The sequence below is a fragment of the Pongo pygmaeus genome, chromosome 20 (assembly GCF_028885625.2).
Source record: "Pongo pygmaeus isolate AG05252 chromosome 20, NHGRI_mPonPyg2-v2.0_pri, whole genome shotgun sequence".
Taxonomy (NCBI): Eukaryota; Metazoa; Chordata; class Mammalia; order Primates; family Hominidae; genus Pongo; species Pongo pygmaeus.
In genome coordinates this window covers 33,868,231-33,893,533 of record NC_072393.2, presented here as the reverse complement: position 1 = coordinate 33,893,533, position 25,303 = coordinate 33,868,231, and the positions used below count along the sequence as shown (strand labels likewise).

Genomic DNA, 25,303 nt, shown 5'->3' with positions numbered 1-25,303 from the left:
CCCCACTCTTCCCCCTCCTCTTCTCAAGTGGAGGGAAGGGGTCTCCTTTAGAGCTGTGAGCTATGCAGTCTGGGTTTAGGGGAGGGGTGATGCCAGCACTCCTGTAGACACCCCAGCTGATGTCTCAGTAGGTTGTGTGCCCCCACCAAGTCCACTGTGTCTCTGCGTCTCTGGGCCCAGTTCAGCCCTAGGACTCACCTAAGAGTCGCAGTCCTTATGGCCTAGTGTGCCTGTCAAGTTTACTTAGAGACACAAAGTGCTTTAGCCCTCAGTGGCAAGGTTTGCAGGATCTCAAGTTTGGACTGCTGGGATGAGTGATTCCACTCTGGCTAGGGCTGGTTTAAATGCCGCATCCATAGGTGAGCGTCAGCTGAGTTTGGTCTAGTTTTCCTTTCTGCTGTAGCAGGACAGTTCAGTTTAATGCCTCACAATTGCAGTGCTCTCCCTGCTGCAGCACCCAGATATGCTCTCTGTACCACACAGGATGGTGGGTGAGGGGTGGCATTGGTGATTCAAGACTGTTTTTTCTATCTCTTCCATGCATCTTTTCAGTGATATAAAGTTAAAACCAGGTGCTATAGGTGCTCACGTGATTTTTAGTTCTTACCAAGTTGTTTTTCTGTGTGGATAGTTGTTAAATTGGTGTCCTTGCACAGAGGATGATCAGAGGAGCCTTCTTTTCCAGTACCTTGCTCCGTCTCCTCCATTCCCATCTTAACACACTCTCCTCTCAGCCTCTATGACAGCACTGTTCATTTGGTGTCTCACCGGCTTGGTTTTCTAATCATCTTGCCTAGCTCTTCTCTCATGCTCTAACTTTTTAGAGTGTTCGAGTTACCAAGGGATCAATCCTATTACTCTTCTTTTTCTAATCTACTCTACCTTGGAAGCACATTATAATAACTTGGGGATTTTCCTTATAGACACATCCAACCACTACATGAAGAAGGAATGATAGAATATCCATATTTTGTAACCACTAATGAAATAAAGGTTGTAGGCAGTGATCCTCAATGACTGCTATAATCTTTAGGTGAAAAACTAATAGAGAACTTTATAGTGAATGAATCAGGCTGAAAACACCTGAATCCATTGATCAGTCTTAACCTCACAAAAAGAGATGGCTAGGCGTTATAGAAGTCTTCACTTACTGTTGTCGACAGGTTCTTGGAAACTTCAACTTTAAGCGAAATTACAAAACCAATGTTACCACAGGCTAATAGATACAAACAAAAGTTAAAGTTCCTATGGCCTATTTCTGGTCACAAAAACATCACCAGACTTCTAAATAAAGACCAAAAACAATTTTAATCTTGAACATTGAAATAAATGTGAATCCTGTATACATGTAAGAAAGATTAATAAAAACAAAATAATTATTTACCCAATTTTTGGTGAATCAGTGAGTCACGGCCGTCATGGTGGTGGTTGGTCAAATTGAGGAATAAATGTCGGCAAAGTAAAAATTTTAAGGAGTACCCTTACCACCACGTGGTTCAAACCGTCACCAACTTGATGGACTCGCTGAGCGATTTTATACTGCATTGTTTATTGTTGTGCATTTGTATGATTATTGTCTAATTTAAGATTTTTTATTTGACAATAATTCATATTCTTTCATTTTCCAACCTGCTTATTCCAGTTCAGGGATGCAGGTGGCCAAAACCTATCATGGCAGCTTAGGGTGCAAGATAGAAACCAGCATGAGACACAATGCCATTTCATCCCAGGGTGCACTCACACCCACACTCAGACTGGGACGATGTCAACACACCAGTTCAGCTAGCATGCTCACCTTTCGTATGCACATCTTTATGATGTGGGAAGCCAGGGTACCTGTAGAAAACCCATGCAGACATAGGAAAAACATGAAGACTCCACACAGACTGTGACTATGGCCAGGAATTGATGTTTATTCCCTTACATAGTGTAAGGCATTGAATGAAAGGCTGCCATTAGAGGACATGCTGTATGTGCTTCCTGACGCAAGTACATCATACCTCACTTGAAGTATTCCTGCCAAAAAATCTTTCCTGAAGCCCATCAAGCTCTAGATCTTACTATCAGTTTACTAGAAAGAAAAGAAACAGAAAAACATGTTAAATGACCCTGTGGATAAGTAATCAACAAAATTCAGTGTGTGTGAAACTATTAAATAAATTACAAAGGTAAAAAGAGCAAGGGGTAATGTATAGAATAAAAGTGATTTAGGAGACACATCTATTAAGGGCCACAGCTGGCCTTGCTTGGATCCTAATTTGAACAAGTCAACTGTAAAATAACAACAGCAAAAGAGAAAATTAGGAAAATTTGAGTACTGACTGGATATTTGGTAATATTAAGAAATTAAAACTTTTTTAGCATAAAGATTTATTTTAGAGCTACACACTAAAAATTTGTGAATGATTTGATATATCTGAGATTTGCTTCAAAATAAGCCAAGGTCAGGATGGTGAGAGGAGAGGAGCAGAGGGTAGGTTGGTGAGGTAGAGATGAAATAAGATTGCTCCTAATTCTTGAAGTTGGCTGATGGATACATGATATTCATGATACTATTTTATCTGTTGTATGTTTAGGATTTTTTGTAATAAAAATTTGTTAAAGTGCTTAGAGAGCTTTAAAAAACATGTGGATGCTAACCCCCTTCCCTCCACAGATATCTGATTTATTGGTCTGGGATAGGGAATCAATTTTTTAAAGTATCCCGGGGGACCCTAATGTGCAACCAGGGTTGAGAACTGCTGCTTTATATTATGTCCCTAGATGATCTCATTTACTGCTTTAAAACTATTAATATGCTGACACCTCCCAGATTTATGTCTCTAGCCCTGACCTTTCCCTGGATCTCTGGGCTTGTATATTCCTCTGACACTTGACATCATTACTGGGAGGTCAGGTAGGCACCTCAGCCTGAACAGGGCAAAGACACAACTCTTCATTTTCAACCCCAAACCTGTTTCTCTCCCAGTGTTTTCTATCTCAACAAATGGAACTACTATCTGCCCAGTTACAGACGGTCAATAAATACTACTTCTGATAAAAAGAAAGTTTTAAAAAAATGAATGTTATAGAAAACCCCTCTAGCTGATCCAAAGAAGGTCTTTGTCTTGTGTGACTCAACTGATAACCATAGCAAATATGCAGCATTCTCTGAGATACGAGAATTGCTTTGATTTATTCTTTAGCTCTCATCCCTCCAGAATCCTAACATTTGGAGCCAGTGATTAAATTTGAATGATATTAAGTTATTTTTCAGGTTTTTCTACCAGAACATTTGGAAGTGTTGGGATGAAGAAAAGGATGATGCATATGATTGTTTTGTCAGATGTGTTGAACCTCAATTGAGATTGTGTTTATTACTGACCTTGTACATATTGAAAAAATAGTTACCATGGCTTAATTTTACCTTTGTGAGACACACATGCGCATGCACGCACACACACACACACACCACACACACACACACACATGCACATGCACATACTCTTACTCCAAGGGCCTATAGACAGAAATAGACCAATATACAAATAGTGCAACCCCTTTTCAAGTTATTAAATGAAACGAACAAGTGCAGAGAAACCTGCTCTAACTGTTTATAAACTGAGCCTAAAATCAGGAGGTTTGTGAACATCTATTTAATGACAATTGTTTGAAAAACAATGAACTTATTTGAATTATAGAGACTTTTGCTTTAAACTTTTAAATAATACTTTTTTTTAAAGTATATGGCTTTACTCTAAGTTCCTATAGTAAAACATACTAGGTTAAACTAACAGATGAATCCAAAATACCTAAACGCATTCTTCTAATTTATCATATTTTGACAAGGAAAAGCTTTTCCGTTCAAAAATACCAAAATTAATCGTGCAAGCTAAATTAAGTAGTTGTTCTATGCTGATCTTGTTACATGCGACACTTATCTTTCCACTAGATGGTGCTGTAAGACCAGTAATTTTCTCCTGTATTCATGAGCAGTAAATTAATAGGCAATGCTGCAATAAAATTAGAACTCACACTAAAAAGAATTGTAGAAGGTAATTTGTTTTTCCTATGTGAAAGATGATTTGACATTATGTAAGACAAGGCCTTTACATTTTCATGCAGTTTGATTTGATTTAGTAAGTTTCTCTTGGTTTAAATAGTAAATAATAACAAAATTTAAAAAAAATGAAAATCTGGTTAATGGTTCTACCTGGTTTACAATTATGTATGTCTGATTTCAGATTTCATAAGTTGACTGTGATTTCTACCTTTCTAATTTTTCTATTGTGCATTTCCTATTTTTCTATAGTGTGTTCAGTACAATCCCAGAACATCAAAAAGCTTGAATATTTTCTGTTTGATACACTTGCTCTTAAAGAGCAGTGATTGGTTTTGATCGAAATGGAATGTAATGGTAGGTGAATATAATGCATATCTGGCAAATTTGATCTGTATGTGAACAAAAAAAATTGTATTCTGATTTGAGAGCCTTGCATGTGTGGACAAGTAATGATCTCCATACATGCCTTGTACATCACTGGCAGATGGGACAGCATAAGGGAGGGATTGTCTTTAGTTACGGAGAAGAAACTGTGGCACTTGATGGAGAGACTGGAATGTTATCACATGTAGGCAGACTCTAAAAAGGTTCCTGGGCTAAGATAGGAGTAGAGCTATCAGCAGGCGAGATCAAATCACTGTCTTGATTTTGCACCATGTGGCAAATATTTTTCCTTTCTAATTCAAAACACACTACTTCAGAACTTAGGGGTCTGAAGATGAAGTTGATTCACTGGTTCTAGACTATAAAGTATCAATCTAATGAGAAGAAATAAGCTAACTTGCATGGATATTGGAAATGCTAAGAAACTTATTTTAAAATTTTAGTCTTAATCTTCACAACTTAATAGACCAGTGGTTTGGTTCATAATTTCTTATTTGCAAAGTAGATTTCTAGAATATCTTTAAATGAGTGTGGATAACCAAAGTAGACAAAATCCTTACTTTTTCAAGCTTTACCCAATCCATTTACTTGGAAAAGCAAGAAAATAAAATCTGTTCATTTTAAATATTGAGTGTTCACCATAATTTGATATGAATTAGGATTTTGTTCTGCTTTCCGCCCCCCCCCCCCCCATCTTCTTAAGAGCATGACTAAGTTAAAAAAATAATAATCTAAGACAGTAGTTCTCAACCTTGGCTACACATTACATCCCTAGGGAACTTTAAAAAATGCCTCTCCACTTTCAGAGACCAGTTTTTATTGCTCTGGATGTTGGCCTGAGCATCTGTATTTTTGAAAGATACTAAGTGATTCTAATATTCATCAGAATTGAGAAGCTCTAACCTAAGGCACAGCTAGTTGATATACATTTAACTGAAAAAGCAATTATTTTAAAACTACAGGTAATGGCAATATTTTATTTTATTGTTAAACCCATTAGTTTAATATCTATTGACTGTACATTTATAAATTATTTTATTACATTGAGACATACTTTTTGTTCTGTCATTATGTTTGAGAATTTATGTAAATGAATAAATTTCAAGTGCCAGTAAGGTTGTCCAGTACAAGGTTATTTTGTATTAATCATTCTCTAATAATGACAGCATTTTTTTCCCCTCAGAATCTCAAAGGTTTATTTTTTTGAAATCCCCTGATCTTTCTCTGGGAATATTCAACATAATTTTGTGCCTATATAGTGCTTTAAATGTAAGGAAGGACTAGACAATTTGAGTCATTTCTAATTTTTGATCCTATAAATATGGTAATCTTTTAAAACATTTTTAAATCACATTCAGATCTCTGAAAAACATGGCAGTCTTAACCATTGTGAAACAATTTACTTCCCTCTATACCCCTACTCCCCAGTTGGCCCTTGCCACCCACTCCTTGTTAAGATTTTGAATCTAATATATGAGAAGAAAATAACTTTTTATTAAATAATGATTACAAATTGTACAGTATGAACTTTAGGTAATTCTAAAGCACAAATGTTTGGATCTAAGAAAAAACAATTCCTCGAAAGAAGAAAAATTATTGACTTTAATGAAGTGGTGTTTCAAACTTTCAACAGCTACCACTTAGAGTACTATTCAGAGAGACTTAACATGTACCTGAGTTATAAAGCACTTTTCTTAGTGGGTCTTTGAGGACTCCATGGGCTTTCTTAATGAGAAAAAATGTGTCTGAAAGGCAATGGATTTCAGTTTGCTTTTAAACTCTCAGGCATTATGACATTCTTGAAAACTGAGTTCCTTCAGGACATGACTACCACAATCTGTTGTCTCAATGTGAGGAGAGTTACAGCAAATTTTTTAATCTGAGAAGCAGTTTCTCAAATTGTAGCTCTGAGCAGGAAAATATCTCCATGATTGAAGGGTTAAAATTGTATTCAGAGATTGAACAGGTGAAGCAAAAGCTAAAACTCATGGAGAATCCTTTGTTGAGGTATGTGTGCCTTCGTAATTCTTAGCTAGTTAGCATCTTTTCTTCCTCGCTATCTTACTGAGAACTGATAGGTCTGTTTGGTTTCTTCATGGTATGTGTTTGGTTATCAGAATTCTAACATCTAAGCAAAGGGTGTCCATCCAGTGGTCAGATTTCCACCCATGAGATCTCCTCCACCATGATGACTGGTCTGCTGTGGACCCTACTCACAGACAGGCCTTGCCAGGTGCCTTGGGGGAAGAGATAGAAATACAGGTAAAAGGAGAGTTTCTTGCTGCAAGTGGCTTTTTTCCTTCTGATTCACCATATGTTTTCATGAATTCTACACGGAGCTTCCCAGAGATGGTTTTCTGTTAAATAGGAAGTAGTGAGAACCCTGCCTTTCATCAGCAGTAGCCATTTACCAGGTGTGCATTAGGTTCAGTCCACTACCAAAGGAGATGCTTCAGTGTGCAGTGTTGGCTCCATTTTCAGAGTGACACATGAAAGCACTTGGAATAATACTCGAGTTGCTTTGTGGGGGTGTATATTTATCACTTTGTGCACTGCCTATAAATACCTAAAACTGGGTAATTTATAAAGAAAAGAGGTTTAATTGGCTCACAGTTCTGCAGGTTATAAGGACACATGGCACGGGAGGCCTCAGGAAACTTACAGTCATGGCGGAAGGTGAAGGGGAAGCAGGCATGGCTTAAATGGCTGGAGCAGGAGGAAGAGAGAGAACGAGAGTAGGTGCTACATACTTTTAAACAACCAGATCTCGTGAGAACTCTATCATGAGACAGCACTAGGGGGATGGTACTAAACTATTAGAAACTGTCCCCATGACCCAGTCACCTCCCACTAGGCCCCACATCCAACATTGGGGATTACAATTGAACATGAGACTTGGGTGGGGACACAGATCCAAACCATATGAGAGTGTATATTTGCAAATATGTTGTTGTTTTCTAGTTCTGTAGTGATCCATTATCTGTTATAAATGCCTGCTATGAAGGTGACACTGTTATCGTTTGTCCTGGCCATTTTGTGGTACATGGCATAATGGAGTGCAGTGTTGACTCCATTGAGTTGGAAGGTGGGTATGGAAGACACAACCAAACTCTCAAGTATGACATGATTAAGTAAACAATAAATGACTGTTCTTGTCAGAGCTCCAAGAATGTGATTTCAACCTATTTGATTTCAAATGAATTATTGAATTGCCTTGAAACATTAAAGGCATTGGAAGCTTAAAAGGAGTTGACCCAGTTTTTGAGTAAGTGGACTTGTGGTTCTTTGTAGCAGTGTATATGTTGGGAAGATACTTACAGGCCTATATAGAAAAAAGACCATGAGGAAGAAGCAAACTTTACAGATTGTAGGTGATTTATGGAAAGGATGTCAAATTTCTAGAATTAAAAAATTCCCAACAATTTTTTTTTAATTTCAGTATTTTTTGGTTTGTTGCTTGCTCTTATCTCATAGATATTGTGATATCTTAGTGCGTGGCTGTTTGTTTTTTGTTTTAAATTTAGCCTATTTTTGTGAGAGGTATGGTGAAGGGTGTTTTACTTGAAATTGGTATCAAAAATTACCTTAATTCTCTAAAAGTTTGCTCAGTGTCACAAATGCTACACTTTGTGTCTTGACACAGTATACTTTTGAAAACATTAATGTTGAAAGATTAGTATTAAAATAAATATATAATAGTTAATAGATAACTATTATCTGCTTTAATAGATATCTTTAATATCTATTAAAATAAATTTTCCAATTATAATCTTTTTGTTCATTTGGAGTAATTCCTAAGTTTAGGTTACTTTACAATTGTTCATCTTGGTCCTGTATATTTCCATAATGTGTCAAATTTAGTTGTACCTGTTCAGCTATTTACCAAAACTGCTACAAGTTAGCAATGAAGCTTGTAATGCAAAAAAATCATATATCATTTTGGGACTTGTGCAGCTGTTCACTAACTGCCTAAGCTGTGTTCTTGATCTTTATCTTGTCAGAACTTCTTAATGGAAGCAAGGCTGGGAGTTTAATTTCCTGCTCTTCACTTGTACATTATCTCACTCCCTTTTTTGTTTTATGTTTGTTAATTTTGTTCTTTCTCCTCTCCAATACTTGATTTATAATAGATGTGTATGTATAAGTAACACATCTGCAGGATAAATCACTGCAATAAAAACACTTTATTTTTTGGCAGAGTAAAAATAACATTGATATTATAAATTGTATAGTAGATAAGAGTTCTTCTTAGATTGGTGAGGAAATTACAATGTAATTGCCAGAGTGTTATAAATAACCTATCGAATTCTGATAGTTGAGTGTAAAAATGACTGTAAATTTGCTAACAGAGGACATTTCTGAGAATTGAGGAATCAAATGGTATCTCTGGTGTGAATATATGGAGCACTTGCTTATAAGTAAATTAAAGCTTATCTGATAGTAATCTATAGCTAACAAAACTAGAGATATATTGAGTACCTATTATGTGCAGGGTATTAATAGTACTTATGGTTGGGCTTCTCTTTCTTTAGAAAATCTGTTCACTTTAGGTAATGGCTTTATGTTTTAAATTGGTAAGAATACATAATTTGTGGAAAAATCTGTTTTTTCTTCAATATGCAATTCTTTTTCTATTTTTAATTTTTCTAATGGTAAAAAAATGGTTATTGTAGAAAATATTCAAAGTACAGGCAGACACATACAGAATCAGAAACACAATTACTCGCTGTTCAGTCATTTCTAGTCCACCCCGGTAGCATTCTAGTGTATGGAGTCGTCCTGCCTTCTCCAGTGCCCCCAAAGGCTTGTCTGTACCCCTTCAAGTATGGGTAAGTTCAGTGGCTTTGACTGTTTACTGCAGTTACTGCTTTCATGTACTCAAGGACTTATTACAATGAGGTCTGTCTTTCTTACAGCTTTGTCTATGTGTTTGTCTTCTGTTTTGTAATGAAAGTCAAGCGAGTTCTTTAGTTTTCTGATATTGCAGGTTTTTGTAAGCCCACTCCGAGGCTTGGCCTGTATTACTGATTTGATTAAGATTTATAGAGATCTAATGGTTTTTGTTGATTAATGAGATAGACTGTTTTTTCCTGTAGCTAAACTGTCTTAAGTCAGTTTGTCAGATTTTAAGTCATTCTTCGAGAATATAAAATTAGGTAATCTTGAGAACTGCTTAGGTTTATTCAAATGTAATTTATATTAGAATCATAGAATCTCAGATACTTAAGATTCCTTCTATAGCACCCATGCAGTTAGAAAAAAGCTTAAGAGAGCTGAATGCTTTAAAGCCCTTTGACCCAGCTGTAGGTCCTTAGGATTATTTTTTAACTTTCATGGAAGCTTTGTATGTGAATTTTGTGCTGGGCTGGTCTGAGATGGCTGATAGAGTAGTCTTGCTAATATGGGGACACATTGGGAAGTTGTTATTGTTAAAAATGTGATGCCCTGGTTTAAATAGGATATGTGGGGAGATCGACTTTATTTAAATGCATCTGGGTTGACTAGTCTCATTATCATTTGAAACCCCTTGCACTAGAGAATGTGTTCTACATTTTTGTGTTTGGACATTTCCCCTCACCCACCTTAAATGTTTCTGTTCTCTTCCTTAGGATATGGTCTACCAATTGATATTGTGATAGAAAAGAGGGAAAAAGGTGACACTTCTGTGGACTGCATGAATGAGGATATTAACATCTCAGGCATAAGATTTGTTCAGCATGGTGTTGTAAAAGGAATCTTAAATAAGTGTCTGACTGTTTGGTATATTTACTCATTCTAGGCTTTGAAGGAAAACTTTACTTTCTATGGAAGATAGAATTTAATGAAATGCCGCTGTTGAGTACAGGAATACCTTGTTGTATAGTGCTTCGCAGATATTGAATGTTTTATACATTGAAGGTTTGTGGTAACCCTGCTTTGAGTAAGTCTACTTGGCCTCATTTTTCCAATAACTGGTGCTCACTTTATGCCTTTGTGTGACATTTTGGTAATTCTCACAATATTTCAAACATTTTTATTATTATTATATTTGTTATGCTAATCTGTGACCGGTAGTCTTTGATATTAGCACTGTAATTGTTTTGGGGTGACGTGAACTGCATCACCATAGAAAATGGTGAACTTAGTAAGTGGTGTGTGTGTTCTGACTGTTGCAACAATCAGCCATGCTCCCTTCTCTCTCCCTCTTCTTGGGCTTCTCTATTCTGAGACAAAGCAATATAGAAAGGAGACGAATTAATAACCCTACAGTGGCATCTGTGTGTTCAAGTGAAAGGAAGAGTTGCATGTCCCTCACATTAAACAAAGTCTAGAAATGATTAAGCCTAGTGAGAAAGGCACATCAAAAGCCAAACACATGAATAAGAAAGCAAAACAGCCTTATTACTAATATGGAGAAAGTTTTAGTTGTCAGGATAGAAGATTAAATCAACTACAACATTCCCTTAAGCATAAGCCTACACAGTAAGGTCCTAACTCTTTTTAATTCTATGAAGGCTGAGAGAGTCAAGGGAGCTACAGAACAAAAAGTTGGCTAGCAGAGGTTGGTTCATGAGGTTTAAGGCAAGAAGCCATCTCTGTAACATGAAAGTGCAAGGTGAAGCAGTAGTTTCTATTGTAGAAGCTGCGGAAAGCTATCCAGAAGAGCTAGCTGAAATCACTGATGAAGGTGGCTACACTAAACAGCAGATTTTCATTGTAGATGAAATGGCCTTCTATTGGAAGAAGATGCATCTAGGACTTTTCATAACTAGAGAAAAGTCATTAGTTGGCTTCAAAGCTTCAAAAGACAGGCCAACTCTCTTATTGGTGACTTTAAGTTGAATCAGTGGTCATTTACAATTCTGAAAATCTTAGGGCCCTTAAGAATTATGCTGTGTCTATTCTGCCTGTGCTCTAGAAATGGAACAACAAAGCCTGGGTGGTAGCAAATCCGTTTATTGCATTGTTTGCTGAATATTTCAAGCCCACTGTTGAGACGCAGTGCTCAGAAAAAAAAAAAAAAAATCGTTCCAAAATATTATTGCTTACCGAACAATGCACCTGGTCACCTGAGAGCTCTGACGGAAATGTACAAGGAGATTAATGTTCTTTTCATGCTAACACAACATCCATTCTGCAGCCCATGAATCAAGGAGTAATTTCGACTTTCAAGTCTTAATAGTTAAGAAATAGACTTCATAAACTATAGCTTCAATTGATAGTGATTTCTCTGATGGATCTGGGCAAAGTCAATTGAAAACCTTCTGGGAAGGATTCACCACTTAGATGTCATTAAGAATATTCAAGACTCATGAGAGGAGGTCAGAATGTCAACATTAACATGAGTTTGGGAGAAGTTGATTCCAACACTCCCAAACTCTTTGAGGGTCAAGACGTCAGTGGAGGAAGTAACTGCAGATGAGTGGAAATAGTAAGAGAACCAGAATTAGAAGTGGAGCCTGGTGATGGGACTGAGTTGCTACAATCTTATGACAAAACTTGAACAGGTGAGGAGTTGCTTCTTACGGAGGAGCAAAGAAGATGATTTTTTGAGATGTAATCTACTCCTGGTAAAGAGAATGAATATTGTTGAAATGACAACAAAGGATTTAGAATAGTACATCAAGGTAGTTGATAAAGCAGAGGAGGGCTTTACGATGATCAACTCATATTTTGAAAAACATTCTTCTATAAGTAAAATGCTGTCATAACATTGTATTACATGCTACTGAGAAATCTTTTACGAAAGGAGGGGTCAATGTGGCAAACTGTTTGTCTTATTTTAAGAAATTGCCACAGCCACCCCAACCTTCAGCAACCACTATCCTGATAAGTCAGCAGCCGTCAACATTGAGGCAAGACCCTCCACCAGCAAAAAAGATTATGATTTTCTGAAGGTCAGATGATCCTTAGTATGTTTTAGCAAAATAAAGTATTTTTAAATTAAGGTTTGTACTTTTTTTTTTTTAAAACATAGTGCTTTTGTACACTTAGACTGCAATATTATATAAACATAACTTTTTTTTTTTTTTTTTTTTTTTGAGAGACAGGGTCTCGCTCTGTCAACCAGGCTGGAGAGCAGTGGTACAGTCCTAGCTCACTACAGCCTCAATCTCCTGGGGTCAAGTGATCCTTCTGCCTCAGCCTTTTGAGTGGCTGAGACTACAGGCATGTACCACCACACCAGGCTAATATTTTTATTTCTTTCTAGAGATAGGGTCTCACTATGTAGCCAGGCTGGTCTCAAACTCCTGGGCTTAAGTGATCCTCCTGCCTTGTTCTCTCTTAAAAATAATTTTTATGTGCATTAAGAAACCAAAAAATTGGTGTGACTCATTCTATTGCAATATTTGCTTTATTGCAGTGGTCTGGAAACTACACTGCAGTATCTCCAAGGTATGCCTGTACATGGAAGGCTGATTATTTATTTATGTACGCAGCATGACAACTTAGGAATCTTACCCTGAAGTGAAAAATAGTTCAGCCTATTCTTGAAAATGTGTTAGTTTAATATTAATTTCTTCTTGGTGCAGTCATCTTTTTCTTTTGATACTTTCCAACGTGGTGGTCTGTATTCATTGTTTTCAATTTAGCACTAGACTGAAACTAGCTATCTTCACATTGCAGTAGTATTTGTTTCCTAAGATCTGTGTCTTCTTTCTTGAATAAGATCTTTTTTCCCCAAGATACTGAGCAAAGTTGCTCTCTGATATTCTTTTGTGGTAATGAAAAGTGCTTTTGCATTTCTGAGGTCAAGTCATTCTTTTTTAAGAATGTTGCTTTTAGATTTTAGAAAATAACTCAAAGTGGTCATTGTTTTGTATTTTATGAATTTCAAATTCAAGTTTAAGTGGAAGCTATTAAATATTTAGACTATATCTAGTGTCAGCTCCAGGCTGTCCCTGATACTGGAAAAGGTACATTACTTCTTAAAGCAGTCAGCTGTATGTTTTCATCACAGGCACTCACCATAAGGAGACTCCATCAGAAAATTGTGCTGCCACATGAAGTAGCATGAGGCACAGCACGCACATCAGTAGAATTTTTAAGGAAGAATTTGGACTTACACGGTGACAAGATATGATGAGCTCTTTTTGGGAAATAGTTTGAGTTTAAGCTGTAAATAAATATATAAAATATGAGACCAAGATGTAAGTGCAGACTCCTATTCTCTTTCTTCAAAGAATTTCAGACATTTATATCTGCTAAGTCATGCAAGCCCAATTGTACAAGGTTCTTATGTAACATTTTCAAAACATAGATTAGTAAGAAAAATAATAAATCTCACAATTTACTGTAACTTACAGAGAATTTTAGACTCTTAAAATTATAACTTTGTAAACAATTTTGTAACAGTCAAAGCTCAGTTGCTTTTAATTACTTTTTATTTTGAGGTAATTATAGATTCACTACTGTTGTAAGAGATAACACAGAGAGATCCTGTATGTACACTCTTTACCAGTTTGGTCCAGTGGTGACATCTTATGAAACCACAGTATCGTAGCACAGCCAGAATGCTGACATTCAGTTAGGCTGAGGAGCACGTCCATCACCACAGTGATTCCTCTGGTTGCCCTTTTATAGCCACACTCACTTACTTTCCTCTCCCATCGGTCTCTTCCTTAACTGTTGGCAAACCTTAATCCGTTTTCCATTTCTATTATTTCATCATTTCAGAAACGTTTTAAAAATGAAATCACATTCCTTTTGGGATATGACCTTGTGGGATTGGCATTTTTCACTTAACACAATTCTCTGGAGCCTCATCCCGGTTGCTGTATGTACCAGTAATTTGTTCCTTTTTATTGTTGGGTAGTAGTCCAATGTGTGGTGGTTCTATAGTTTGTTTATTCACCCATTGGAGGACATCTAGATTATTTTCAGTTTTTGCCTATTGTCACTAAAGCTGCTATAAGCATTTGTGTACAGATTTTGCTGAGAATATACTTTTTATTTCTTAGGGGTAAATGCCCAGGAATACAATTGTAGGTCCTATGGCAGTTGCATGTTTAGTTTTTTAAGGAAACTGCCAGACTGTTCTCCAGAGTGGTTGTACAATTTTCGATTCCCACTAGCAATGTTTGAGTGATGCAGTTTCTTCATATCCTGAAAGCATTTGGTGTTTTCACTATTTTTTGTTTTAGCTATTATGGTAGGTGTGTAGTACTGTCTAACTGTGGTTTTAATTATTTCCGTAGTGGTTAACGATGTTGAACATTTTTTCATAGGCTTATTTGCCATTCTTCTATCCTCTTTAGTGAGATGTCTATTTGTGACTTTTGCCTATTTTCTAATTGGATTGTTTGTCCTTTTTTACTGTAGTTTTGAGAGTTCTATATATATATTCTAGATACTAGTCCTTTGTCAGGTATGTGGTTTGCGGATACTTTCTGCTGCGCTGTAGCTAGTCTGTTTGTCTTCTTTATATGGGCTTTTACAGAGCAAAGTTTTTATTTTTGATGAAGTCCAGTTCATCAATTTTTCCTTTTATGGACTGAGCATTTCAGTGTTAAGTTTAAGAAATTTTTGCCTAGCTGTAGATTTCCAAGTATTTTCTCCTATATTTTTCTAAAATTTTTATAGTTTTACATTTTATATAAAGTTGTAATCCAGTTCTTAGTTAATTTTGCTGTAAGATGTGAGGTTTAGGTCAAGGTTCATTTTTTTGCCTTTGGATGTCCAGTTGCTCCTTTACCATTTCTTGAAAAGACTGTCCTTCCTCCAATAAATTGGTTTTACATTTTTTTCAAATATTGTTTGGGCATATTTGTATAGGTCTATTTCTGTGTTCTCTGTTCTGTTTCACTGATCAGTGTCCTATTTCTTCACTAATACCTGTAGCTGTATTTACGTCTTGAAATCAAATAGAGTGATTTCTCCCACTTGGTCTCTATGAAAATTGTTTCAGCTACCCAAGTTCTTTGCCTTTCAATATAAATTTTAGAATAATTTTATATCCACAAGAAATCATGCTGAAATTTTGAAAGGAATTTTAATAAACTCGTATATAATTGGGAAGAATTGACATCTTTATTATGTTGAGTCTTCCAATCTGTGAACATATTTCTCTGTTTATTTAGATCTTTGATTTCTTTCATCAACGTTATGTAGTCTTCAGCATACAATTGTTGTTTGTGTTTTGTTTTTTTTTTTCAACTTTTATTTTAGATTCATGAGGTACATGCGCAGGTTCATTACATGGGTAAATTGTATGTCACTGGGGTTTGATGTGCAAATGATTTAGCCGTTCAAGTAGTGAGCATAGTACCCAATAGGTAGTTTTTTGACCTTTATTCACCTCCCACTCTCCCCGCTAAAGTAGGTTCTGTTGTCTGTTGTTCTCGTCTTTGTATCCATGTGTACTGAGTACTTAGCTCCCATCTATAAGTGAGAACATGCAGTATTTGGTTTTCTGTTTCAGTGTAAATTTGCTTAGGATAATGACCTCCATTTGCATCCATGTTGCTTCAAGGGACATGATTTTTTAATGTCTGCCTAGTATTCCACGGTATATATTTACCACATTTTCTTTATCCAGTCCACCCTTGATGGGCATCTAGGTTGTTTCCATGTCTTTGCTATTGTGACTAGTGCTGCAATGAACATACGAGTTTGTGTGTGTTTTTGGTAGAATGATTTATATTCCTTTGGGTATATATCCAGTAATAAGATTGTTGTGTTTTAATAATAAGATTGTTGGTAGTTGCGTTTTAAGTTCACTGAAAAATCTTGAAACTGCTTTCCATAATGACTGAATTAATTTACAGTACCACCAAGAGTGTTTAAGCATGCCCTTTTCTGTAACTTCACCAACATCTGCTATTTTTTTACTTTAATTATGACCATTCTGACTGCTGTGAGATGGTATCTCATTGTGGCTTTTATTTGCATTTCTCTAATGATTACTGATATTGAGCATTTTTTCATATGCTTGTTGGCCGTGTGTATATCTTCTTTTCAGAAGTGTGTGTTTATGTCCGTTGCCCATTTTTAAATGGGTTTGTTTGTTTTTTGCCTGTTTTTTTTTCTTATAGATTCTAGCCATTAAGACTTTTGTCAGATGCATAGCTTACAAATATTTACTCTCATTCTGTAGGTTGTTTACTCTGCTGATACTCTGCAGTAGCTCTTTAGTTTTTCTTCTAGGGTTTTTATACTTTTGGATCTTACTTTTAAGTCTTTAATCCATTTTCAGTTGATTTTTTAATATGGTGAAAGGAAGGGGTTCAGTTTCAATCTTCTGCATATGGCTAGCCAGTTATCCCAGCACCACTTATTGAATAGGGAGTTTTTTCTCCATTGCTTGTTATTATTAGATTGTCATACTATATTTTTAAGTTGAATGTTCATATGTTTATTGCTAGTATATAGAAATATAATTGATTTCTGTATGTTCATTTTATATTTTGTGACCTTGCTGAATGTTACCTATTAGTTATAAAAGTGTTTTTGTAGATTCCTTGGGATTTTCTATGTAGACAATCATGTTATCTGTAAGTATCAAAAGTTGTGTTTTTTTTTTTCTGATTAGTATGCTTTTTCTTTTTTTTTTTTTTTTTTTTTAATTTCTTGCCTTATTGCCCTGGCTAGAACTTCTAGCACTATTTTGAATAAGAGTAGATATCTTAACTTTATTTTTCACGTTATGGGGAGTGTATTCAATATTTCATCATTAAGAATGAGGTTAACTAGGTTTTTAATGAATATTCTTTATCAAGTTTTTTTAATGGATATTCTTTATCAAGTTCTTTATCAAATATTTTTCTGCATTTCCTGAGATGATCACTTGATTTTTATTATTAGAAAAAAAAAATAATGATGGGTTATACTGGTTGACTTTCAAATTTTAAACCAGCCTTGCCTCAATGGCATAAATACCACTTTGCCATAGTGTATAATCTTTTTATATTTTGCGGAATTGTACTTGCTAATGTTTTGTGAGGAAATTTTGCATCTATATTCATAAAGAATATTCGTCTGCAGTTTTGTTTTTTTGTACTCCTGTCTTTGTCTGGTCTGGGTTTCACTAATATTAGCTTCATAAAATGAACTCTGAGGTTTTTTTTTTCTCTTTTATTTTCTAGAAGAGATTTTGTAGAATTACTGTTAATTCTTTAAATGTTTAATAGATTTCTCCAATGAAACCATCTGGGCCAGGAGATTCATCTTTTGGAATTTTTAAAATTATGAATTCAATTTTCTTAATAGGTAAAGAGCTATTCAAATGACCTATTTTATATAGAGTAAATTTTGGTAGTTTTTGCTTTTAGCAGTATTGGACCATTTCTTCTAAGTTGTCAAATTTACATATATCGAATTTTTTGTAGTATTTGCTTATTCTTTTGATGTCGGCAGGGTCTGTAGTGATAATCTCTGTTTCGTAATCTATACTGGTAGTTCATTTGTTCTAAGAACCAACCCTGTTTCATTGATGTTTAAAAATTGTTCTGTTTTCAATTTCCTTGGTTTTTGTTGTTTTTATGATTTCATTCCTTCTGCTTGTTTTGGGTTTGTTTTGCTTTTTCTGTTTTCCACATGAAAGCATAGGTTATTGATCTGAGACTTTTCCTCTTTTCTAATGTGCACACTTAATGTTAACAAACTTCCCTCTTGGCATTACTTTAGCTGTGTTCCACAAATTTTTATATTTTGTATTTTCATTCTTTGACCCATGCAGAATTTAGAAGTGTTAGTTTCTAAGTATTGGGAGTTTTACTGTTATCTTTTTGCTGATTCCTAGTTTGATTCCATAGTTGTAAGAAAACACTATGTATGATTTCAACTCTTTGAAATTTGTTGAGGTTTGTTTCATGGCCCAAGATGTGGTCTGTCTTGTTATGTGTAAAGTGGCCCTATGAAAAGAATATGTATTCTGCTGTTGTTGGGTATTTCATTCTATAAATGTCAACTAGATCAAATTGGTTGGTGGTATTGAGTTTTTCTGTATTCTTTCTGATTTTCTGTTTAGTAATTCTGTCAATTTTTTAGATAGGGTTGCTAAAATCTCTAAGCACAAGTATGGATATGTTTGTCTTTTCAGTTCCGTTTTTGCTTCACGTATCTTGCAGTTCTGTTATTTGTTGTATGCCCATTTAGGATTGCTATGTTGTCATTTTGGTGAAACATATTTCTCATTATATAATGTTATTATCTGTCTCTGGTAATTTTTTTTGCTCCAAAGTCTACCTTATCTGACATCAATATAACCACACTTGCCTTCCCTTGATGAATGTTTGCATGATATATCTTTTTCCACTATTTTACTTTCAACTTGCCTATATTATTCTGTTTAAATTTGGTTGTAGACAGCATATAGTTGAGTTTTGTTTTTAATCCACTCTGCCAATCTGTGTCTTTTAATATCTTTAGACCATTTACATTTAATTATTGATGTTTAGTCATTAGTCTATTTTATTTGTTGTTTTCTGTTTGTTCTGCTTTTTATTTCTTGATTTGCATTTTTCTGCCATCCTGTGGATTACCTGAGCAGTTTTCATAGTTTCATTTGTTTCTGAATATATCTTTTTGTATAGCTATTTTTTTAGTGATTGCTTCAGGTAATATATGTACACAGCCTCACAGTTTACTGGTGTCTTCATTCACCAGTTCAAGTGAAGTAGAGAAACTCTGCTTTTTTTTTACATCTCTTGTGGAGCACCCGATTCTGTCGCTGATCGGGGCACCACTATGTAACCCGCACGGACCTAGGGGGACCAAACAAAGCTGGGTGAATGTGGGAATAAAAGACAAGAGACAAAAGAGTATATTTGGAAGAAGGGGTCAGGGGGCACCTTGCCTCTAATGGACAAGGGCCCTGAGCTTTACACAGTCTTCCGTATTTATTAGGCAAAAGAGATAGTGAGAAGGGGGATGTAAGAAGGGGGTCAGCTGCCTGGTCCAGAGTAGGCTTGCAAGAATGCGGTCCTTGAACAACAGGCTGTAGATGTCACAGTAGATAACCTCAGCACCAGGGAGTGATTGCCTCCAGCAAAGCTTCTGTCAGCAGGAGCAGTCGTGAGTTTGCCCACATCCTGCATTCATGAAAAACAGTTTGTTATTTGATCATATAGCCTCCAGTGGAATGCTGAGTTGGTCACGTCCCATGAGCCTTCGGCTCCCTGCAATTTCTTTTTCTTCTTTTTATAATCGTCTTAAATATCTCCTTTATGTACATCTAGAACCACATTAGATGATACTAATATTTTCATTTCAAATTTCAAACACAATTTAAACTCAAGAGGAGAAGGAAAGCCTATTTACTGGTATTTTTGCTTGCTTTTGCCCCTTTTTCCTTTCTGATGTTCCAAGATTCCCTCTTTTATTATTTCTCTTTTGTTCAGAGAACTTTCTTTACCCATTCCATTAGAGTAGATCTGCTGGTTGCTAATTATCTTAGTTTCTCCTCTTCTTAGAATGTTTTGATTTCTTAATTCCTGAAGAATATCTTTATCGGGTATAGGATTCTGGATTGACAGTTCTTTTCTTTCCACCCTTAAATAATACTGGGCCTCTTTTGTCTGGCATCCATGGTTTCTGATGCTGTCAATCACAATTTCTCTCCAATGGCTGAGGTGTAAAATTTTCACTGATGCTTTCAATATTTTTTTTTGTTTTTGCCATTAGCTTTCAGTAATTTAATTATGATATATCTTTTCATGGATTTATTTGAGTTTATCTTGTGTGGAGTTTGCTCAGCTTCTTGACTCTATGGTCTTATTGTGTTTTACCAAATGTGGGAGCTTTTAGTCATTATTTCCTCAATTACCTTTTTAGCCTCACCTTCTTTTTCCTCTCCTTCCAGGTCTGTAATGACACAAATATTGGATCTTTTCTTATAGTCCAATAGGTCCCTGAAGCTCTGTTTACGTTTATTTTTCAGTTTAATTTCTCTCTATTGTTCAGATAGGGTAATTTTTATCGTTCTATCTTTCCATGCACTGTTTCTTTTCTCTGTTCTTTTCATTCTGCTGTTGAACTTATCATTGAGCTATTTATTTTAATTATTTTTCAGTTCTAAAATTTTTATGTTTGTGTGTTTTATATATATATACACACACACACACACACACACGTATACACACACCATGAAATACTACTCAGAAAATAATGAACTATGAAAAATAAATAATGTCTTTTGCAGCAACTTAGGTCAAACTGGAGGCCATTATTCTACAGGAAGTAACTCAGGAGTGGAAAATCAAATACTACATGTTGTCACTTACAAGTGGGAGCTAAACTTTAGGTGTACAGAGGCTTACAGACTGGTATCACCAACATTGGAGGCTCAGAATAGGCAAGGTTGGAAGGAGGGTAAAGGAAGAAAAACTGCCTGTTGGGTACAATGTGTATTATTTGGGTGATGGATATTCTAAAATCCCAGACTCTCCACCACTCTATAATTCATCCTGTAACCAAAAAGCATGTGTACTCTGTATTAGGATGTTCTTGCACTGCTATAAAGACTGGGTAGTTTATAGGAATAGGGCTTTAATTGGCTAATGGTTCTGCAGGCTATATAGGAAGCATAGTGGCATCTGCTTCTAGGGAGGTCTCAGGAAGCTTACTATTATGGCAGAAGGCAGAGGGGGAGCTGGCACATTGCAACTCCTGGCTGGACCAGGAGCAAGAGAGATAGAGGGGCTGCAGGTGTCATATACTTTTAAATGACCAGATCTCACAAGATCTCACTCACTATCATGAAGACAGCATCAGGCCATGAGGGAACTGCCCCCACGATCCAAAAGCTTCCCACCAGGCCCCACCTTCAGCATTGGGGATTACAATTCAACATGAGATTTGGGCAGGGAAAAATGTATATCCAAACTATGTCATTCTGCCCCGGACCCTCCGAAATCTCACGTCTCTCTCACACTGCAAAATACAATCATGCCTTCCTGATAGTCCCCTAAAGTCTTAACTTATTCCAGCATTAATTCAAAAGTTTAAGGTTCAAAATCTCATCTGAGTCTCATCTGAACAAGGCAAGTCAAAAGGAAGTTATGTACTTCCAAGATAGAATGGAGCTATGGCATTGGGTAAACATTCCCATTCCACAAGGGAGGAACCAGCCAAAAGAAGGAGGTTACAGGCCTCATACAGGTTTAAAACCCAGCAGGGAAGTCATGAAATCTTAAAGCTCCAAAATAATCTCCATTGACTCCGTGTCCCACACCCAGGTTACACTGATGGAAGGGGTGAGCTCCTGAGGTGTTGGGCAGCTCTTCCCCTGTGCCTTTCCAGAGTTCAGCTCCTGCAGCTGCTCTTGCTGGCTGTTGAGTGCCTGTGGTTTTTCCAGGCTCAGGGTGCAAGCTGATGGTGGATCTACCATTCTCAGATCTGGAGTTTGGCCACCTGCTTCTCACAGCTCCACTAGGCAGTGCTCCAGTGGGGACTCTAGGGGTTCCATCCCCACATTTCCTCAAGGCACTGCCTTAGTAGAGGTTCTCCACGAGGGCTCTTCCCCTACAGCAGGCTTCTGTCTGGACACCCAGGCTTTTCTGTATGTCCTCTGAAATCTATGTAGAGTACCAAGCCTCATTCACTCTTACGCTGTGTGCACTCACAGGCTTAACACCATGTGGAAGCTGCCAAAGGCTATGGTGGCTTACCCACTCTGGATTGGTGGCACAAGCAGTATCTGCAACTCTTTGAGCCACAGCTGGAGCCAGAGCAGCCAGAATGTGGGGAGCACTGTCCTGAGGTTGTGCAGGCTTTGGGAACCTTGTCCTGGCCGCCCAAACAATTCTTGCCTTCTAGGCCTTTGGGCTTGTGATAGGAGGGGCTGCTGAGAAGAGCTCTGAAATGCCTTCAAGACCTTTTTCCCAGTGTTTTGGATATTAGCACTTGTATCCCTTTTAGTTACACAAGTATCTAACAAGTAGTTGTTCCACAGCCTGCTTGAATTCTTCTCCCCGAGAAAGCTTTTTCTTTCTCTGCCACATGGCCAGGCTGCAAATTTTCTGAACTTTTATGCTCTGCTCCCCCTTTAAAGCTCCAAGTTAAAGTCATTCCTTTGCTCTTGCATCTGGGCATAGATTGTTAGAAGCAGCAGCCAGGCCACTTTTTGAGTGCTTTGCGGCTTAGCAATTTCTTCTGCCAGATACTCTAAGTCATTGCTCTGTAGTGCAAACTTCCACAGATCCCTAGGGCATGAATAGAATGCAGCCAAGCTCTTTGCCAAGGCATAACACACATGACCTTTTCTCCAGTTTTGAGTAAGTTTCTCATGTTCATCTGAGGCTGGGCTTCATTGTCCATATCACTATCAGCATTTTGGTCACAACCATTTAACCAGTCTCTAAGAAATTCCAAACTTTTTCTCATCTTCTTGTCTTTTTCGGAGCCCTCCACACTTTTTCTAACCTCTGTTATTACCCAGTTCCAAAGCTGCCTCCACATTTTCAGGTGTTTTTAAAGCAATGCCCCACTCCTCGGTACCAGTTTTCTGTATTAGGTTGTTCTTGCATTGCTATAATGAAATGCCTGATACTGGGTAATTTAAAAAGAAAAGAGGTTTAATTGGCTCATGGTTCTGCAGGCTTTAGAGGAAGCGTGATGCTGGCATTTGTTTAGCTCCTAGGGAGGCCTCAGGGAGCTTACAATCATGGTGGAAGGCAAAGAGGGAGCAGGTACCTCACATGGCAAAAGCAGGAGCAAGTGAAAGCGGGTAGGAGGGGGCACACTCTTAAATGACCACATCTCACAAGAACTCACTTGTTATTGAAAAGACAGAACCAAGCCAAGAGAGGTTTGCCCCCATGACTCAAACACCACCCACCAAACCCTACCCTCAGCATTGGCGATTACAATTCAATATGAGATTTGGGTGGGGACAAATATCCAAACTATATTATACTCCTAAAGCCATTGAAATAAAAAATTAAAATTTTAATTGGGTTCTTTCTATGTTCTGTTTCTTTGCTGAGACTCATTTTTTGTTTGTTTGAAGTATGTTCATAATTGCTTGTTGAAGCATTTTTATCCTAGCTGCTTTCAAATTATTGTCAGCTAATTCTGTCATCTCTGACATCTTGGTTTTGGCATCTGTTGATTGTCTTATTCAATTTGACACCTTCTTGGTTCTTGGTATGACAAGTAATTTTCATTTGAATCCTGGACATTTTTTGTATTACATTATGAAAGTCTCGATCTTCTCTAACTTCTCTGACATTCCTGCAGGAAGATAAAAGATGGGGGTAGATGGCCATCACCTTGTTGAGGTAGAAGTCATAGTTTCCCCTTAGCCTCTGTTGATACTCAAGCTGGGTGGAGGAGCTCCTTGTTGCTGCTGGGTAAGAGTGGGAATTCTAGCTTCCCATTTGGTCTCCACTGACACTGTGGTATATGGGGCTGGTCTTCTTACCACTGGCCAGTTGTGAAAGTTGTAATCTCCACTAGGCTTGCTCTGACACCACCCCAGTGGGGAGGGGGCAAGCATTTGTTGCTGCTAGGTGGGGGTACAAGCCCAGGCTCCTCAGTCTTCACTGATACTGCTGCAGAGAGGGCCTTATAACCAGTTAGTGGGGATGAAAGTCCTGGCTCCCTGTTTTGTTTTCACTGATTCCACCCCAGTGGAAGTGCTGGGATACCTGGTTACAGCCTTCAGTGGGCAAAAGTCCAGGTTCCTCTCGACCTTGGCTGGTATGATGGGAATGGGGTCGCTCTTTTATTTTGTGCTGTTTGGCTGGAATGGAGGTATTATTGTCTGTTTTCTGTCTTTCTAGGTTGCCTAGTCCGTTGACTAGACAAAGCAGTATTTTGGGGGCTTTTTTGGTCTTTGTCTGTTTGTGTACTGGATTGCCAGCTACATAAGCTCCAAGTCTGGGGATTATGAAGTGAAAAGAAAACCCTAGGAACTTCCCACTGTGTTGGTGTTCTTTCTTGGGTCTTGAGGTCTGTTGCTGGTCTGCCACCTTCTCTCCATTTTTCAATTATCTTATGTTTATTTTATATGTAATGCCCATGGTTTTTGGTTATACCTAGCAGAAAAAATAGAGACATGTCTATTGTTTCACAAGTGGCAGTTACTTTTTAATTGCCAAATTATTTGTTCATCTTTATAACTAAGTTTGAATATGATCATATCATTTGCCAGATAGCTGCTGTTCCCATTCTTTTTAAATTTTATATGATTCCTGATAGTTTGATATTTAACTATTTGTATATGCATTTTTAATATAATCACTCCTGTGTCTTTTTTGCACATAACCCCGAGCTGAAAATTTTTTAGCTGAAGTCCCAGTTAGCAGATTTTTAAAAACATCTCTACAGAAGAGATAAGTTAGTGTGTACATATATGGTTCAGGCGTATGCAAAGGGAAAAGTAATAATAAATGTTTTCTCATGGTATATGACTGCTCTTAGAAAAGTAACATACCTGCAGTAGATGTGTCATGAGTAGTTATACCAGGTTTTCTTCACCTATGATTTTGTGTATTAAATTCTTCCTAAGTGGTTTCCTAAATAACTATAGAGGTTTGAGTGACTCATTTTGCTTTTTAAAGTGCCTTGCATAACATTAGGAAATAAATTATTCCTATTACTGTTTCTTTTTTGTTGGTGCCATGTGGTGTGAGGAGACAGTGTGAGAGAATCGGACCAGGTTTGAATCTTTCTGGTTACTCTATATAAATTACACTTGAACTAGTTGTTAATTTTAACCTGTGTAGCAGTGAAGGCCATTGCTTAATTCATAGAAGTGATTTTTAAGTTGGATTGGGGTATCTTATAACTGAAATTTTTTAAATATAGGGCCTTGTTTCTAGTCTCAAATTATAATATTTCACTAAACTCAAATACTGTTCTTCACTAATTGAGTAAATGAGAGAATGGTCATTTTGATTAAGTGCATCTTTCAACAAAATTGTTAAAGAATTTCTACTTTTGGCAGAATCTGAA

General features: G+C 36.8%; 1 pseudogene; it reads left to right on the top strand.

The window, feature by feature from the left end:
* Positions 1-25,303, top strand: part of LOC129021049 (SHC SH2 domain-binding protein 1-like) — a 43,766-nt pseudogene that overhangs the window by 13,292 nt on the left and 5,171 nt on the right.